The sequence below is a fragment of the Ctenopharyngodon idella genome, chromosome 1, assembly GCF_019924925.1.
Source record: "Ctenopharyngodon idella isolate HZGC_01 chromosome 1, HZGC01, whole genome shotgun sequence".
Classification (NCBI taxonomy): Eukaryota; Metazoa; Chordata; class Actinopteri; order Cypriniformes; family Xenocyprididae; genus Ctenopharyngodon; species Ctenopharyngodon idella.
This window is the reverse complement of record NC_067220.1, coordinates 37,103,797-37,117,572: the sequence shown is the minus strand read 5'-3', so window position 1 is coordinate 37,117,572 and position 13,776 is coordinate 37,103,797. Positions and strand designations below refer to the sequence as shown.

Here is a 13,776-nt window from a genome sequence, read left to right as displayed (position 1 = left end):
ATTTCAGTACGGACTCCAACAGTGACAGCACATTGATTCTCTAACTAACGAATGATGGATTGCAGTTACATGCAGGTCAACTGGTTTCTTATTAAAGCTCATGAGCTGTTGTTGTTATTGAAAGTACTTGCTTAGTCACTGTTCAATAGCATTTCGTGCTCAAAGTGACCATCTGGTTTAAAGATAGCCTACATTCTCACACCTATTCTTCAGATTTAAGAATGTGTATGGAAATTGCAAAATGGCAGGAAATTTAATTAATCTTTGCATATATTTGTCCTCTTTTCCTTAGGTCAGCAACCCATTTTGCTGTTTAATTAGAGTAAATGGCTTTCTTGATTAATGTGTAATGAATGGTGCTAATGCTAGTCAGGGCGGTAAACGTTCATCTATTTATGTTCTATATATGCAGTTAGTGCTTAATGCTGCCTTCAAGTCATGTCAAGATGATCATATTTTCAACATAAGTCTACTTTAATGTTACTACAATGACCTAAATACCAATGTGAGATTTTCTTTGAGCCTTGACTTTCCAAGTTGGAAATGTGTGAATTAGCGGAAGCTGGTATTGATCATAAGGGGTGAATGCTAACTCTACAGTTAAGTTTAAAGGATTAGTTCACTTTAAAATGAAAATTACCCCAAGCTTTACTCACCCTCAAGCCATCCTAGGTGTATATGACGTGGCATCAATTACGCTTTATTCGCAAGTTGAATACGGAAGGCGTATGATGTAAGTGTTTTGAACTGCGAGAGGTGTTACACTTTCTTTGTAAGTTGAATACGGAAGGCGGTCTGGCAGAAGCTAGATATTTTACTTTATAACTAAATATAAATATGGATATTTTTCATACAAAAATGCACCGCTTCGCTTCAGAAGGCCTTTATTAACCCCTGGAGCCGTGTGGAGTACGTTTATGATGGATGGATGCACTTTCTTGAGCTTCAAACTCGTTGGTCCCATTCACTACCATTATGAAGCTCGGATGCGTCAGGATATTTATTAATATTTCTCAGATTATAAAGAAAGTCATATACACCTAGGATGGCTTGAGGGTGAGTAAAGCTTGGGGTAATTTTCATTTTAAAGTGAACTAATCCTTTAAATGCCTATTTTAGCACTGTTGATGAACAATAGTAATCAAGCTAGCCAGAAAATACTACTCATTCATCTGGTTTATAAGTTGACAAGCTTGTGCAACCAAACTACATTTCCCATGATTCTCTGTGGCAGCACTATTAAATGCACAAAGCGCCTAATATGAATCATTTTCTCTTTATTTTGTTGCATTAGTACTAAAAAAACTTCCTATTGTTGTCAGTAAATGTAAAAGAAAAAAAATATAGGCCTAAATCAAATTTACTAATTTGCTTTTTATAATGCTGCATTAGAGCTAAAACAAAAGCTTCCTATCATTGTCAGGAAATGTAAATGAGAGAAATAAATATGACATTTATCAATTTGTTCTTTTTTTACCAGGATGACTTGAAGGCAGCATAAAGTGACATATTCAAAATGGCTTCCTTCTGGTAAGCCATTATGGCTCTGATTGACAGCGCTGTGTGTTGGTGGCTCGACTTATCATTCAGCACTGTGGGGGGAAAATGCAACTGCTGCTGTTTCTGAGTCAGTCAACGCAGAGCATATCAAAACACCCCTGAATGAATTATAATGTTGCTCCTAAGCTTGATCGAGTGTTGGGGCGAACGCAAACACTTTTGTTTTGGACAGGTGGTCTTATTATGCATGTGTGCATAAGAGAGCGCAAAGAAAATATATAAAATCTTTTTAATCAGTCATAAGTGGGTATATATCAAAGCCCTTCATTGCTGTTGAGACAATTTTGTTAGTTAGCGTAAGGCTCATATTGTCTACTGAAGAGCCGAGGGCTTTTAGAAAAAACAAAACCTGTGTTTGTTAGCCTGTGCATGTGTTGTATTTTACATAAAAATGAAATTTAAACCTATTAAGAGGTGGTATTCAATTTACATGTGTGCAGTATTGTTGTAGGATTGGATTAGAGCTTTGCTGGGAGCTGGAATCACAGTTCACAGCTCGGTTCCTTATTACCGCTGCAGCAGGGGAGTACGATGACAGAAATAGTGCACTGAGGAGACATTTCAGTATCTCAGAATGGAATCGAGCACCACACACACACGCACACACGCACACACACACACACACACACACACACATTGGCTGGTATGGAAAGGACATGAATAGGAGTATAAGGCAAACAGCGATCAGGTCAAAAGTGACAGTGACTGCAGAGAGTCAGAGGAAGATGAGGCAAGAGTGAGATAGTATGTAAGAGAAAGAATAAGGGATAGTGTGAGACATGGGAGGTGGTCACTGGTAATAAAGAGAGACATTTCAGGCTGAAGCCCTGAGAACTCAACTCACCTCTGCTTTTCCTGTCTCTCTGCTCTTTTCCTCATTCTCCTTCTCTCACCTCTCCTCAACTCCTTCCCTTTCTCCCTTCCCCCCTCTGCTGATATTCCTGTTACCATACCAACACAGCTCTCCGCTTCAGGACCTGCTGGACAATGTACACACTCCAGTAAATATAGTTCTTGTAATCTAGTAAACATAATTCTATGGAGCCGTTGACAGAACGCGGTGAGTTTCAGTTGCTTTTCTGCGTAAACAAGCGCTAGACGGACGTATTTGACCGTTGCGCCGCGTTTTTAAGGCACAGCAGCAGAATCCGGTTGTCAGTCCTATTTTTACATCCTTAATACGGTTACGTTCACACACAGTACGGTTATTTACGAGAGTAACAACTCACACCCGTACATTTTCAGGACTCAAAACCGCATTCTCGGAAAATTCGCGGTGTGTGAACGGAACCGGAACGGGTAACTAGCTGTCTGTCACGTCATATAGTGCGAGAGAGCCGTTATCCTAATGGGTTTCGTGTGTGTGTGGTTTCACTTTCGGTAACTTACAGCGAGGTAGATATTATCTGTGTGTCGTCTGAAGGATTTAGATCCAGACACTGTTCTTCACCGGAGCCGCTTCCATCAGTTTTGTGTTCTATGCGCCACTCAAATGCCGTGTCATGCGCGAGACGCGAGTGCAACAGGTAAAGGTGTTCGGCTCCGGTTAGCGCATCTCGATGCACCGCGTCTTCAAATGAAAGTACCGCTCTACAGTCTACGGTACACATGCAAATGTTACACGGACGAAAACATTACATTAGTAAATACAATAGAATGGAACTGTACTTCAGTCTAGTACATGTAATACAGAAGTGTAGTGTTTAGTACACTACTACTACCGTTTAAAATGTTGGGGTCAGTAAGATTAAAAAAAAAAAAAAAATCAGTAAGGACTCATTGATCAAAAGTGACAGTAAAGACATTTATAATGTTACAAACGGTTTCTATTAAAAAAAAAAAAAAAAAAAAAAAGCTGTTCTTTTGAACTTTCTATTTATCAAAGAATCCTGGAAAAAAATTCATGGTTTCCACAAAAAATATTAACCAGCACTATTTTTCTTTTTTTTTTTTTTCTTTTTTTGAGCATCAAATCAGGATATTAGAACGATCCTGTGACAGTGGAGACTGGAGTAATGCTTTGCCATCACAGAAATAAATTACATTTTAAAATATTCAAATAGAAAACAGCTATTTTGCAATAATTTTTCACAGTGTTACTGTTTTTACTGTATTTTTGATAAAAAATAAATGCAGCCTTAATGAGCGTGAGAGACTTCATTCAAAAATAAGAAATCGTACTGACCCCAAACTTTTGAACAGTAACGTATATCTAAGACAGACGTGTACTGTATAATACAATAGTAAAAGTAATATGGAAGTGTACACTACACTACTAAATTAATTACAGAACTAGTATATTTAGCTACTTACACTAGTAAATATAACATGGAAATGGCTAAATACACCACTGAATTTAACATCAACAAATTTAATTTGTTTCAGGATTCTGTCAGAAGCTTTCCTGTAGCTTTTACGGTAGAGCATGATGCTAGCAACGCCAAGGTCATGGGTTCGATTTCCAGAGAGTAAGAACTGATAAAATGTGTACCTTGAATGTAAGTTGCTTTGGATAAAAAATGCTTAAATGTCTACATCAAACATGAAAGTGTACATTACAATAGTAAATATAACAAACTACTCTAGTAAATTTTGGAAATGTGCACAAAACTACTAACAAAGACCATAAGTGTACTGATTCTACTAAATTTAGTGCTACTGTAAAATACAGTAGTTTATGTGAAATTTAGTGCATTAGAATTGTATGTGCTTATGTTTGTGTGTATATTCCCGATGAAATATTCTGTGCAGCCAAAGACAAAACCATCTTGAGCGACTCATGACACACACACACACACACACACACAGCAGGTCTGCCTCTAGAAAAGCGTCTCTGAGCTGAACACACAATCAGGCTGTAGACTGGGTGAACAAGCAGAGTGTGTGAGGACAGAGGGAGGGGAAAAGTCTACCGCTGCTTCCCTGAGAAGGACACTTCACTGGAATTAGCTTCAGAAAATGGGAAATACAGACAGAAAACAGTGAGGACAGTACTGCTACAGGCGCTTCTTTTCTTTCATAACATCTGTACGTGTGGCTCCACGCTGAATCTGTTGCTCCGTTCCAACACCTAGGCCCTGTTTACACCTGGTACTAAGATGTGTTTTGGTCGATTGGATCACAAGTGGACGACGCTAAATACAGGTGTAAATGGGGTGTAAAACGTTTTGAGCTTGTCCACTTTCGACCACTTCCAGAGGTAGTGGAAAACGCATTCGACCGGATTGCTTTCTTAGTTGAAACGCTTATGTGGTCAAATGTGTTCGAACAGCCACAAAAGACAGTTTACTTTCTGCCTACTGACCTAATGCATAAACATTATGGCAAGTGAGCTAGCCAGATGGGATTTAAACTTTGTCAGCTGACCCAAGTTTGGTTTGAAGACGAAAAATGTACCAAGCACAGTGTTCTCTCACCATTCCTGATTTCTTCACAGCGTTTGGCATGGGCTATCAGAACAGAAATGAAAGCTAATGCTCTCTGTATGTTTTTCCGTCATTTCCAGGCACGTTCATATGTAAATTGCGCGAACTTATTTTGTCCATTAAAAGATCTAAAAAAAATACAGGCCTTCCCTTCGAAGAAATCAGGACAGAAGTGGTTGAAAGTGGACAAAAGAGACAGATTAAGAGCCCGTCCACACGGAGACGAGTTTAGATGTAAACGTAAAAAATTTTCGTGTTTCGTCCAGATGGATCCGGCGTTTTGGGAGCCTGAAACTGCTATTTTTTGTCATCACTCCACGTCTCGACCCTAATCAGACACTGCTACGTCATGTAACAGCAACAACAACAATTGCGGACTACATGCTTCTGTTCGTGCCGCAGAAGCTACCGAGCCTATTAGCTTTACTAAAGTAAAGCTTTATTTCTAACCTTTTCTAAAGTTTGCATACAGCGTCCAAGGTTTATGCGCATGCTCCAAGTCTTATTCTCCGCTTTTAGTGTATCTCTGTGGCAGAATTACAGCGCCACATACAGATCTGGCATGTATACTACATAGTTTTGAGTCGGTTTCAGTGGTTTCGTGTGTATGCAGATATTTCTTGAGACGAGAAAAAAAAAGATCGGATAAGGCAAGCTCTGGCTTCGTGTGGATGTGGCCTAAAATTGTGGAAACGGGTATGTGTCTCACTCATCCACTTGTGATCCGATCAACCAAAATGCATCTTAATACCAGGTGGAAACAGAGCCCTAGAAAGTTGCCTCCATAGTCACCAAGTGTGAAACATAGAAGGCAATCCCATAATGCACTGAATTGAGCTTAGTAAAAAAAAAATGCTGTCTGAAATGTTGATTATAAATGCACTTATAATTAAGTAGTGATAAAAAATATTGAAAAAAGGACCAATATTTGTGTGTGTTCTATGCATTTTCATGCTTATTAGCTTAGTCACATGCATCCTAACATCAAACTCTATTGAAATCAATAGTTTGTTGAGTCTCCAGTATGGAGTGGCATGTGGAGTTGCTGTCCATAGAGAGTGTTTCAAAATGGTCAAAAGCAGGGAGTTAGCTTGCTAGATTTTGGTAGAGGGGCTGTGTATGTATTTTCCTGTTTACAGTTGTTGCAGCCATCTTTCTTAAACACGTTCAAACTAAATCAGACAACTCTAGATGATGACCCAGATCATTGCTGTTTTACCAGTTGTTTGTCTCCTCCTCATCTACTTCTCTGTCTCACACATTTCTCTCTAAGGGAGAGAAGGAGAAAGGGGCAAGACAAAGAAAGGCCAAGAGAGAGATAGAAAAAAAGGGAGAAAGATAGAGAAAGAGAAAGAGGGGGAAAGTCGGTCAGACCCCCTCCTCGGTAGAACAGGAATGCAGGGAGTCTGGTGAAGGAATGTGGAATGGGTCTCAAGGGGAGGGGGTATAGTCTAGATGTAAACACTGTTTGTGTGTGTCACTTTATGAGTGTGTGTGCACAGTGTAATGGGTTCGAGGGCTTCGAGCACATTATGAGGTTGTGTTATATGTGTCCTATGTGTGTGTGTTGGTGTATTTTGAGAAAAGGGGGCTCTTTAGGTAGGCCAGCTGTAAGGAACAGCTCACCGTCTCTGATGACAGCTTTGGGCCAATGAGGTGATTTTATCATGCATGGAAAAGTACCAGCCCCACTTAAACATTGCACTGATCCGAGACCAGTTTTCCAAACTCAATTCCATGACTTTTCCGAGATATTCCTAACCTTTGCCCTTCTGTCTTGAGCTCGTTACATTTACAGAATCTCATGCTGTAGTATTTTGCAACCTAGACTCATTGGAAAAGAGAAACTTTGCATTCACTCACAAAACTTCTGTGATGAAATATTATGAGGTGGGATGAAAAACTATATTTTTTGCTAAATCTTTTGCGAGTGAAGGCAAAGTTTCTTGGGGTAACACAATAGTTTTGCGAGCAAAAGCACTGAAACAATTTTTTGTCCCATCTCATCTTTTTTTTCATTACCGTGTCCCCTGTGTTATGACCTCAAAACACTTTTAACACTTTTACTTTCAAACGTATACATTTTGACATTTGATTCACATCACTAGCTCTATATGTATCGCTTTTCTGATGTAGTAAACTTGTTCGTTAGCTCACCTGGTACAGTATTGCACTTGTGTTGTGCTGTGCTTGGGAAAATACGAAGACTTGTAGAAACAAGATAAACTGGCATAGTTACTTCAGCCAATGAGTTTTAATCTCATGTTTTCTATATCGGTTAGGTTTAGGATTGGATTTAGTGTAGGTGGTATGTTATTTTCGAATGCAATAGACCATTATCCTTTTAGCACCACTTACCGGACAACCAACTGAATAAGATGTTGACATTCTGTCTGTTTTGGATAAAACTGAACACTTTTTTCTGCTACTCACTGGATATTTCACTTTAAAAGTGTCATGAAGTGTGCAAGAAGCAACGTAAAATGATTTTGCTGAAATGTCTCCACATTTTTTTTCCTGTGAGCTTGGGTTGGTATTTAGATATGGATACAAAGCATAAAATATAATGAGCAAAGTTTAATGTTAACATGATACTCCAAAGCTCGTATGGTCTGTCAGGATTTTAAACAGGCAATCCGTTTAGTCACTCGGCTTTGTAGCACATACATTCTCATTTAAAGTGACTTTCGGTACACTAATTGCCAGGACAGACCCTCTGGAGCAACCTGGGGCGGAACATGGGGAAGTGTCGCGCTCCAGGGAAGAACAGTGACAGAATAGGGCTAAAATCATAGTACTTCTCAGTTCCTGGGTCAACACTGCTTGAGTTTGATCCCACAACTTCTGCGTTCACAGCTCGGATCGTTTGTCATCACAATCTGGAATTTAAATACATTATTTAATTTCTGTAATCTTTTACTCATCCCCACGTTGTTCCAAACCTGTATGACTTTCTCTCTTCTATGGAACACAAAAGGAGATGTTTAGCAGAATGTTTGTGCTGCTCTTGTCCGTACAATGAAAATAGTAATTGATGCTGCTAAGCTGCAAAACTGAAAAAGCACCATAAAAGCAGTCCATACGACTTGGGCACTATATTCTAAATCATTTGAAGTCATACAATATAGCTTTGTGTGAGGAACCAACCAATGTTTGTCATGGAAAATTGTCAATTCGTAAATGTTTCTGTTTTAAGGTCAGTAACTCTGGTTGGTTCTTGCACAATTCATGACTAATCATGATGCAAAAGGGAAACAACTTAAGACCATTTTGGTCTGTTCCAGACTACTTTTTTGTCCTTTACTGTCCATTTTCACTGTATAGCAAAGATCAACTCATGCATTCTGCAAAATACCTCTTTTTGTGTTTCACAGAGGAAAGAAAGTCATACAGGTTGGAGAGTATATAATGACACAATTTTACTTTTCTGGGTGAACTACTGCTTTTACTAATGAAATAACCATATGAAAGCTTACAGGATCTCACCTTGATAGAAAACTCTGTCTAGAATAAAGTGAAATAAAGCCAATTAATCAGTTAACTTGATGAGGCACTATAGAGCCTTTAAATTCTAAACTATTAATGTAATGCTGGTGGTCTACACTGTTCATCTGCTGATCTAGGGTGGAATGGAGCTGCAGGCAAGGTTGAGTCAAGGTGCTGGGCTTAATTCAGACAGGGAGAGAAAAGCTATATGTGAAGGTTAGGGTGAAAGACTGAACTGTATACTTCTACTACTATACTAGAACTAATGATTTTAATAAATAATGATACTCATTTGTGGTTTGGGTGTTATTTGGTACTAAGAGGGCATTTGTGGCAACACTAAGTAGTTGAAAAGGGGGCAAAGAACTCTCTGTGTGTGTAAAAGAGAGATTGCCTTGCCTTTCTTGTAAGTGTGTGTGTGTGTGTGTGTGTGTGTGTGTGTGATATTTTTAGCTTGTTCCCTCCATGAGGGTGTGCTGCTGGAACACTATGCTTGTGTGTTTCGGAAACAAGCTCCAGTGCTAACAGCAAAAACTTCCATAGCACAAACATGTACACATAGAGACACAAAGTGTTTCCCTAAAAAAAAAAAAAAGCTCTGTCCTTAGAGCGATAATTCACCCAAAGATGAAAATTATCCCATGATTTACTCACCCTCCAGCCATCCTAGGTGTATATGACTATCTTTTTTCAGATGAACACAATAAGAGATATACTTAAAATATATATTTAGTCACAAATTAGGAGTCTGAAACGAGAAATTTTAAAGAGAAATGTCGGAGGAATCCAATATAAGAGAAGAGGAACTTGAGTTTTTGCACAGCCCTATTTGTTTAAGTTGCGAGAGACGCATCCTACATCCTACGTCATACATTGTGTCAGGGGTTACTCTTGTGGCGCAAGTCGACTTGTGCAGTATGCGTACGGTCATATGCCCGAAACTAGTTATTTTAGATTATAAAGTTGTAAATATGGATATTTTTCTTACAAAAAACCATTATTTCTCTTCAGAAGGCCTTTATTAACTCCCTGGAGCCGTGTGGATTACTTTTACAATGGATGGATGCACTTTTTTTGGCTTAAAAATAGGGCCCCCCCATTCACTCCCATTATATAGCTTGGAAGAGCCAGGATATTATTAAATATATCTCTGATTGTATTCATCTGAAAGAAGAAAGTCATATATACCTTGGATGGCTTTTCATGTTTGGGTGAACTATCCCTTTAATTGAGCACCAAAACTACATACCTAGAAATGCCGTGCTGAGGTTTTCAGAGCTTTATTTTGTCTTTAATTCTTTCTTATTTGAATATTTGTTTTAATAGCTGAAATGTGCACTTTGGGTTAACTTCTGTTGCTTTTAAATGTGCTAATTTAATACAATATGTATTAATACTATAAGAACGAAATTTAATTAAAGGTTATATGAAATCCAAACTATTTACTTAATAAATGTGCCTTGTCTTATTGTGCAGAATTCAACAGTACAAGCTATTCTGCAAAAAAACAAAATAAAATCCCTTTTTCATGATCAAAAAAATGACAAATTTATTATTATTTTTATTTTAATATTCTTAAATTATTTCCCACTAAATATTCTGTCTCACTCTTAAATACACATTACAGTTACATTAAATGTTTTGCGAATTGCCATGGTCTTATTTTCAAGTCAGCATGGCTGTATTCTGGTGCTGAACGCCCCCTTTTCAATCAGTCAATCCAGATCCAAGCCTACCCTACATTATTTCCCACTGAACATTCAAATACAACACATTACAGAAGTTAAATGTCTCACAGAAGCCATTTCAATTGGTATTTAAGTTACCCAAGTTTAAACTTATAAACTGTAGTACTGCTCAGGTCAGAATGAGAGGACAACCTCTATCACTGCTGATGGAACAGCATGTTGTATCCACACAAAGCTTGTAGATATTAACCTTCAACCTCATTTTTCCTTCCTCATTTAGGATAGTTAATTACAAGGGCCTAGCCAAGCTCCCCCTATTGTGTGTGTGAAGAGTGTAGTAGACAGTCGACTCATTTGTAAGCACTAAACGAACACTAATTCACGGCCATGTCAGTGTGGCCCTTAAACGGGCAAAGACGGAGGTAATAACACTTCTGTTTACATTCGTAGAGGTCTACACTGGTGACCCGAACTGGTGCTGGGAACTTTCATTCGCTTGCCCGTCTCCCTGGCTACAGAAGCCCCGCCCACACGGGGAGTTCCAGCCACACAGATGGCTCCCTGATGGTGTGTTTACATCTTATTTGCATACAGAAATCTCCACGTCTTGTTGCTGTCAAAACAGACGATTGCGTCCGAGCTTCAAGTGTCAGGGATATCTGCAGGGGTGCTACTCCCCATCTCAAACACATAAGAAATACTATTACAAAAACTTGTTTTTCTCCTTTTTTTGGTGTTAGTTATTGCTTTTAACATATCTGAATTAAAAAAAAAAAACAGATCTATTAGAAAAGAAGCAGGGAAAAGAATTTTTATTCTGTTATTCTTGATGCCACATATGTTGTTTAGCAGTATTTGTATATAAGTGAACCAGGATGTGCATTAACAAGGTCAATATGGTTGTGTATAGTGAATAGGTTTCATCGGAAGGTATTGATTTTTTAATTACGTATCTTGCCTCAAAATAGCAGCAGAATGACGCTCACTCTATAACAGCTGGCTGCAGACCCGGGAGAGAATAAACCTCATTGATATTCAAACCGCTCTTTATCAAGAGGACAGAGACCTGCAGGAGAGAGAGAGAGAGAGAGAGAGAGAGAGAGATGAGTGGAAGAGAAAGAAAAAGAGAAAGTCATATCTGCATTTGTGGAGCTTGTTTTTAAGGGAGTAATAGCATTTTTTTAATTATTAAAAAATAATTAAATTACTTTTGATTTAAAAATAATGGTCATGTTATAATATTAGGTGGTTGTGTTATAATATTAGATGAAACTTACTGGACCAAAACATTAAATTTAGTCTTACATGATTTACATTTTCCAATTAAATACATTGATTTTTGCTGCTGTACCTTTAAGACTTTAGGTGCGGCACATTTACTGCATTTCAACGAATTTGGGCGAATCCAATTTCAATTTGAATCCACAATCTGTAATTTTCCTTGAGGGCAAAAGATTTCCCCACGCTAATTTCAAAACAGGTTTAAGGATTCGTTGCGTTGAACAACTTAAAAAGCTGCTTGTATCAAAAGTGACTTCAGTGTGTACTTCATACATCGCTACACTATTTGCAATAGAAAATTTTTTGCTCACCAAATTTCGCTAATTTGACCGCACATTTTGATATCTGTTATTACCGGCAACATCTTTGCATGTGAAATGGGTGAAAAACCTGAAATACATTAAGACAAATTCACACAATAAGTCACACAAATCGTGACTTACAAACTGTTAAAATTGAATAGAAATTATAAAAGAATTTATACAACAGTAAGTTCTAGTCCTTTAATCTGATCGGTCAAGCAGCGTTAGCATTCGATAAAGTCCAACATGCAGCTCCGTGACTTTTCAATGTTTGCACGTTCCAGACGGTCTGTGCATTAAAGGCCCACTGAAGTGGCTTGAAACGCGCAGCATTATTCAATGTGCTGACGTAATTTCCACTGAAACAAGGCAACAGGGCGGGACATTTCAAACAGCTCCTTCCCTTTTTTAAAATAGCCAATAACGTTTCATTTATATCACAGCTCGGCCAGAGGCATTGAGCTCGATAAAGCTGCAGTTTCCTCTTAATCTCTAACTGTTTCTCCTCCTAATCTCCATATCACTTTAAAATAGTATTCTGTGCAGAATTCAAATGGATCCGATACGTTTTGCGGTCTGTGCCGACTTGTAGATATGATCCGCTCTGTGCTATCGTGTCTCTGGACCGGAGCAGACTGTGTGCGCTGCGGTGGTTCACGTGACACTAACTTGAAACCACACTTCATTTGCCTCAATGGAAAGTATATTTACACTGTCTGAATCGTTCCCTATTCCCTATATAGTGCAATATGTGCCATTCACCATGTAGAAACTAGTAAATGTGTGAACAAATGACCGATTTTAGCCGCAGCTTCAGCGTCTATTTATGATGTAGGGAACGGGACGCTTTAGATTCTAGAGAGCATTTGATTGGATAGAAAATCTGATGAGAAGCTCAAAAACAAATCGTTGATCCATATTGGTGGAAGTGAGAGACTGTAAGTTTTGAATGCTTATATCTCCTAAATGAGAATTTTGTCATTGTTTTGGAGCACACTAGCTTATAGATAACAGAAAGGCTAATAAATTCATGCTAAAAGCCAAAAAACTTCTATTTTGATTTCATGGTGACTTTAATGGAGGGTTTTGTTATGCCGATTGATGGCGACAAGTGACTGTTTATGAGTGAGTCACTGAATGATTCATTCAACCGATTCATTCAAAACACTGATTAATTCGGGAATAAAACAAGTGACTGTGGCTGAATCCAAAATCGCCCCGTAAACCCTCAATTACTATTCCCTACGTTAGTCCGCTAATACAGTTCACTTGAAGGAGAGGATGAAAACGAGTGAGTGAATTCGGACAGCTGTCGAGTGTGTACACTCGTTGTTGTGGTGCAATGTGGGATACAATGAGTGCACTCGATAACATCCACTATGGTTTCGGACACCTCTACAAATGGCTGTCACCTCAAATAAGGCCCTATTTGAGGGTATAGGGGGCGATTTCGGATTCAGCCCATGTTTATTAATGAGCCATTGAATCATTGACCAATTCGTTTACCAGCGCTGATTCATTCACAAACAAAATTTAGTAGGAACTGGCAATGTTGTGTCTAATGTATAAGTTACTAATTATTAACATATTGAACTGTTTTATTAAAGCAATATCATGCTATGTAAAGAAGATTTTTCTGGAGGATTCTTTTCCCTTACGTTCTATGTCAAAAGATCCATTCGTAATGAATAATGATTTATTCATAATATGACTCCCTTTAAATAAAGTGATAAATATGTGGTCTATGAGTTTAGAGTTTGAGTGTATGTCTGTATGCCTTTCTGTACTGGAATAAGCTGATGTGTATGTTTTTTAGAAACTGTGGACGTGCTGTGGGTTTGACAGTGTGTTTGTATGTATGTGTTCTGGCGATCCTCCAAGCAGGTCGAGGGGCCCAGCAGAGAGCAGACGGTTTCAGGGTGGCTGGGAGGAATATCTTTCTTTAGTCTTGCTGTATGCCTTCATAAACCTTACAGCTTTCTTTTCTAACAGCGTTTCCCTGAGTGCACACTGCTGTTCTTTCTTTCCTCCACT

The 13,776-nt window shown here is 38.5% G+C and overlaps 1 protein-coding gene and 1 long non-coding RNA gene across 2 annotated transcripts in view; one reads left to right on the top strand and one right to left on the bottom strand.

The window, feature by feature from the left end:
* Positions 1-3,771, bottom strand: part of LOC127512069 (uncharacterized) — a 32,821-nt gene extending 29,050 nt beyond the window's left edge. Inside the window, exons 1-2 of the long non-coding RNA XR_007930124.1 lie at positions 2,950-3,771; positions 2,405-2,540 (exon numbers count right to left, since the gene is read on the bottom strand). This is a non-coding gene — a long non-coding RNA (uncharacterized LOC127512069). The remainder of the gene's footprint in view (positions 1-2,404; positions 2,541-2,949) is intronic.
* Positions 1-13,776, top strand: part of bcl9 (BCL9 transcription coactivator) — a 118,814-nt gene that overhangs the window by 39,382 nt on the left and 65,656 nt on the right. The window lies entirely within an intron of this gene.